The 6,000-nt window shown below is 45.3% G+C and overlaps 1 protein-coding gene across 2 annotated transcripts in view; it reads left to right on the top strand.

Moving 5' to 3' along the window:
• The first annotated feature begins 3,943 nt into the window (after positions 1 to 3,943).
• The window catches only part of LRRC37B (leucine rich repeat containing 37B), a 42,596-nt gene continuing 40,539 nt past the window's right edge, over positions 3,944 to 6,000 (top strand). For both annotated transcript variants that reach the window (XM_063718581.1, XM_054536629.2), the window contains exon 1: positions 3,944 to 4,077. The gene's annotated coding sequence lies outside the window, so the exon portion shown is untranslated. The remainder of the gene's footprint in view (positions 4,078 to 6,000) is intronic.

Raw genomic sequence — 6,000 nt, 5'->3', positions numbered from 1 at the left:
CAGGTTCAAGTGATTCTTCTGCCTCAGCCTCCAGAGTAGCTGGGACTACAGGCATGTGCCACCATGCCCAGCTAATTTTTGTATTTTTAGTAGAGATGGAGTTTCACCACATTGGCCAACATGTTCTCAATCTCCTGACCTTGTTGTGATCTGCCCACCTTGGCCTCCTAAAGTGCTGGGATTATAGGCATGAGCCACTGCACCTGGGCTAGAATTATTTTAGAATAAAATAAATGTATTTTAGAGACAGGGTCTCACTTTGTCACCCAGGCTAGAGTGCAGTGGCACCATCATGGCTCACTGCGTACTCAGACTCCTAGGTTCAAGCAGTTCTCCAGCCTCAGCCTCCCAAGTATCTAGGACTACAGACATGTGCCACCATACCTGGCTAATTTTATAATATAGTTTAGAAATATTTCCATCAAAATGGTGTAAACACTTTGCTAAGTTCTGGTTCTTGAAGCAGTTACCTCAAATAATATCTCATCCCTCTTCTTCTGGACAATCGAAACCCAAACTGAAGAAAAGAGGAGCTTCCTCTCCAGCCTAAAACTCTCCTAAGGTTCCATTCACTTTTAATGGATTTAAAGACTTCAACAGAGATAGTCACTAACTTAAAAGAAACAAGGCAAATTAATGTCTAGGACTAGACGTAGAGGAACACATATAATGGTATTTCTGGTCCCACTCAAAAGGAATTCAAGAGTATGTGTGAGGCAATTGATGAGAGCGAGTCTGATTTTCCTGTTCCTCAATGTCAAACTGAGGGAACTGAAAAAACTGGGCTTTCGTAGAGATCTGGCTTTAAATAGGCTAATGTGCTTATAAGATACGTGGACATGGACAAAACACAACCTCTCCGAGTCTCTAAGACATTTTATTTATCTCACTTGTAAAAGGAGGATATAATAAAACCTGCCTGTGTGCCACTATAAGACTTAAAAGTATAATGATGAGGCATCTACCATAGTGCCTGGGCACATTAGTGATCAATAAATGTTAAATATTATTATTAAGGTAATAAATGAATAAAAATTTAGCAGCATTACAGGAATGAGTCACTCAGTAATTCTGAAGAAAGAAGGGCTATATTAAATCATAGATAAATAAAAGGATACTGGTGGAGTACCCTTATTCTGAAAATCTGAAATCCAAAATGCTCCAAGGTCCAAAAGTTTTTCAGTGTCAACATGCTGTTCAAAGGACACGCTCATTAGAGCATTTCAGATTTTCAGATTAGAAATGATCAATTGGTAAGTATAATGCAAATATTCCAAAGCCCAAAACACTTCTGATCCAAAGCATTTTAGATAAGGATGCTCAACCTATATACAGTATTCAGTGACAACGTTTTTCTTCTTGAAGCCACAGAAAGATAAATTCATGAAAGCATAAAGTAGCAAAACAGCAAATACCTGCTAACCCATTTAAAGAAGAGTTTGGATTTTTTGTCTGTTTTGTTTAACTTTTCTCTTTTCTGGGGGGAGGAGGGGGGTGGTGATGGAGTCTCGCTCTGTTGCCCAGGCTGGAGTGCAATGGCACGATCTCTGCTCACCACAACCTCCGCCTCCCAGGTTCAAGCGATTCTCCTGCCTCAGCCTCCTGAGTAGGTAGGACTACGGACACATGCCACCATGCCCAGCTAATTTTTGTGTTTTTAGTAGAGATGGGGTTTCATTATGTTGGCCAGGCTAATCTCGAACTTCTGGGCTCAAGTGATCTACCCACCTGGTTTCCTAAAGTGCTGGGATTACAGGCCTGAGCCACCACACCTGGCCACCCTCTTCAAACAAAATATGGGCATTTCCACTGGCCTAGGTCTTCACCTTGTCTACTTTATTGACTTACATTACTTACCTAGTCCCTGAAGACATACACACATTTGCCACCCTTAGAGCTCAACCAAACTGTATTGAATGCATGTATTTGGCAATTAGTGCTTTTATTTTAATTTTCATTTCACATATGTGTTCCATTTTCCTAACTAGATTGAAATAAGCCATCTCCTGTTAGGTATTTTTCTTTCTTTTAAAAAAATTTTGAGACAGGGTCTTGCTCTGTCACTCAGGCTGGAGTGCAGAGGTGCAATCATGGCTGAGTGCAGAGGTGCAATCATGGCTCAGTGCAACATCCACCTCCCAGGCTCAAGCTATCCTCCCCCATCACCCTCTGGCGTAGCTGGGACCACAGGTACGCACAACCACGCCCGCCTAATTTTTCATTTTTTTTCTAGAGACGAGGTCCTGTGATGCTGCCCAGGCTGGTCTCGAACTCCTGACCTCAAGCAATCGTCCGGCCTTGGCCTCTCAAAGGGCTGGGAATGCAGGCGTGAGCTATCGCGCCCGGCCAACTATTTTTCTTAAATTACTTTTTGGTTGTCACTTATCTCAATAAATATTAATATATGTTTACGAAACCTCTCTCTTTTTTTTTTGAGACGGAGTCTCGCTCTGTCTCCCAGGCTGGAGTGCAGTGGCGCGATCTCGGCTCACTGCAACCTCCGCTTCCCGGATTTTATGCCATTCTCCTGCCTCAGCCTCCTGAGTAGCTGGGACTACAGGCGTGCACCACCTACGCCCTGCTAATTTTTTTTTGTATTTTTAGTAGAGATGGGGTTTCACTGTGTTAGCCAGGATGGTCTGGAACTCCTTACCTTGTGATCCGCCCGCCTCGGCCTCCCAAAGTGCTGGGATTACAGGCGTCAGCCACTGAGCCCGGCAAACTTTTCTCCTATCTGAAGAACTGACCTCAACCACTCAGGGTTGAGTCCCTTTGATAAGGTTTGAGGGTGCCTGAAATGTCACCATGATTCGTCCCCTGGGCTAAGCTCAAACCTAGTGATTTGTCAGGTAAATAAATTAAGGTTATTTCCCGATAATACAGACTTGTAACACCGTGAAGTACGTTTTAGGCAGGATTCCCTCTTTTCCACTGCAAAGGAGAGGTAAGTTCTTGGTAAGGTGGTCGGGGTCCTAGCTGGGACACTGGGAAACTGGCGGGAGATTGGAACATGCAGTAGTTGCATTCTGGAGTTTACTGAGGCTTTCCGAGTGGGGATTCCATGCAATAGGTCTTAGAGCCCCCCTCCCTCGGGGCGTGGCAGCCCGGGGCGTGGCTCCTGGCACAGATCCGGAGCAGTTGTCATCAGAGTCAATTCAGGACTCCAGCTCCAAGCTTCGGAGTTTCCTAAATTCTGGGGGCTTGTCTCCCTGTACCCCACCCCGACTAATTTCCCTCGGTCGCTGGCGCTGCCCCGTCCCTTAGGTCGCTCGGGCCGCCCCCCTCCATGACTTTTTTTTTCTTTCTCTCGCTGCTTCAGCCTCAGTTTCCCTAGGGGGCGGGAAGGGAACGATATTTGGGGGCTCTCCTGCATTCCTCTCTGAGCCGCAGAAGGGGAGTCGCAGGAAGGAGGTCCGGCCCGCTTTGGGCTCCAGCCAGGGGTCCGCGGAGACTGTGGGTTCCGCGGAGACTGTGGGGTCCGCGGAGACTGTGGTCTCCGAAAGCCTTAGACGCCGGGCATGTCGCGAGCTGCGGGCCTTTCTCAGCCGCCCCACCCGTGCCGGGAGTCCATTCGCACCGCGCTGCCCACAGTCCAGGCGCCCCGGGCTCTCCGTCCCCGACTCAACGCTCCCGCGCTCCCCCTAGCTGCTGCCGCCGCGCGCGCCACCTCGCCCCAGTCCCAGGCTCGTGGGCGGCGCAGCTCACGTGACCGCGCTCCTGTAGAGGGAAGAAACAAGGTGGCGGTTGAAGGCGATCTTGAGTGGGGCCCCAGCAATTCGGTTGAGCCTTCTCCCTCCACCCGCTTCCCCCGGCCGGGCCCCTCCCGCCCGGCCCCTCGGGCCTCCCAACCCGGCCCCAAAGGCGCTCCCCACCGCCCCGACTGCGCCCGGCCCTCCCTGTCAGCTTTCCCTTCTCCCCCCGCCTCAGGCTCCAACAAGAGGGGCCAGCGGGGCAGGCCGACCAAGCAGCCGGGGGCTCCCGCTGCGGAGCGCTGCACCCCGGCCCCGCGGTCGCCGCCGCCCACATCCGGACTCATCGGGGGCTCAGCTGGCGGATAGACGGTAGTAGCCGGGGCAGGTGAGCAGCCGCCAGGATGAGGTGGCGCCCAAGACGCGGCTGAGCTCGCCCAGGGTGGGCAGCAGTAGCCACAGGAAGCCGCCGCCGCCGGCCCGCCCCCCGCCAGCACCAGCGCACTGGGCAGGTGGCCCTGTTACCCAGGCACTCTAGCCTGGGTAACAGGGCAAGACCCTATCTCGAAAACAGACAGACAAACAAACAAAAAACCATTATTTAATACTAATATAAAATTAGTGTTTTATATTAGTAATATAATTCTGTTTTTGACTAGTGTTAGGATGACATCTTTTTCTACCCTTTTGCTTTTAATCTATATATCATGATACTCGTTTAGTTTTCAATTTGTAAAAATAGAGATGGGGTTTCGCCATGTTGCCCAGGCTGGTCTTGAATTCCTGGGCTGAAGCCACCTGCCCACCTCAGCCTCCCAAAATGCTGGGATTATAGGTGTGAGCCACCATACTTGGCCACATCATTATATTTTCAAATGGTTTCTTGTTTTTTTTATTTTTCTTTTAAATGTAATCTGACAGCGTCTTTTAATTAATGTGTTTTGGACCATTTACATTTAATATGATTGATAATGACTGGATTTAGGTTTCCTATTTTATTATTTGTTTTCTGATTATCTCTTTTTTGGGGGGTTTCTTCTGTTTCTTTTTTCTGCCTACTTTTGGATTAATTGAATATTTTTTAGTGTTATGTTTTATTAAATGGCTTTTGGTCATATCTGAGCTATGTTTTTGCTGTGGGAATTACAAAATATATACCTAACCTACCTACTTAGAGTTAGCCTTTTACCTCTAAATAAAATGTAAAAGTATTGCAACCATATAGGTTTCTTTATTCTAGTCCCCCTCCCTTATAATTGTATATATATGTGTGTGTGTGTGTATGTGTGTACATATCTACATACACTTTCAATGTATGTAGATATATAGATATGTATTTATATTTTCAATGTATATCTACATGCATACATTGTATATGTATGTAGACATATCCACATGCATACATTGTATATGTATGTAGACATATATCCATATACATTGAAAGATATATATCTACATACATGTACAATGCATGTATTATACCTTTGGACACTACATCCTTCTTAAATTTCCTGTTGCCACTCATGACCCAATTTCCTTGACCAGTTATTCCTCCTTCAAACATCTCTCTTACATGTGATAGTCCTCAGCATTTAGTTTCCTCAACTTTTCCCTAATGATCAGTTGACTCAATTACCATCAAAATATCAATGACTTCTAGATCCATTTTCCTACCTAGACCTCTCTTCTAAACTTGAGTTACGTATTTCCAACTGCCTGTGTTGTCCCTGATAAACTCCACATTGTAGGAAATAAAAAGAAAGGAGTTATAAAAGTTTAGGTTCAAAGCAAAATTTAAAAACTCATAAATGAGACAAAGATTTAGTGATGATAAAGGCTGTGGTCCACAATGAAGATATAAAAGTAATGAACCTTTCTGTAAAACGCGTATGTGATAGAGCCGGTCCCCAACTTTAAGCCTTTCAGCGATTCAAGTAACTGCAGAACATCTTTAAAGTACTGAGAGAAATGTCAGTCCAGAATTCTATATCCAGCAAAAATACCCTTCAACAATTAAGGCAAAAAGAAAAAGAAAAAAGACATTTCAGATGAAGAAAATCTAAGAGAATGTGTTGTCAGAAGTTCTGCTCTAAAATAAATGTATAAGAAGGTCTTGAGGCCAAAGGAAAATTATACCAGTGGTAATACTAGAACTTCAGAGATAAAGAAAGAGCAGCAGAAATGGTATCTGGGAAAATTTTAAAACACAAATGGTTGTTTCTCCTCTTACGCTCTTTAAAATATGTATAGTGGTTGAAAGCAAAAGTTAAAATACTGTTGAGACTTCCAATGTATGTAGATATATATATAT

The sequence above is a fragment of the Pongo abelii genome, chromosome 19 (genome assembly GCF_028885655.2).
Source record: "Pongo abelii isolate AG06213 chromosome 19, NHGRI_mPonAbe1-v2.0_pri, whole genome shotgun sequence".
NCBI classification, from domain to species: domain Eukaryota; kingdom Metazoa; phylum Chordata; class Mammalia; order Primates; family Hominidae; genus Pongo; species Pongo abelii.
This window is presented reverse-complemented; position numbering and strand designations above follow the sequence as displayed.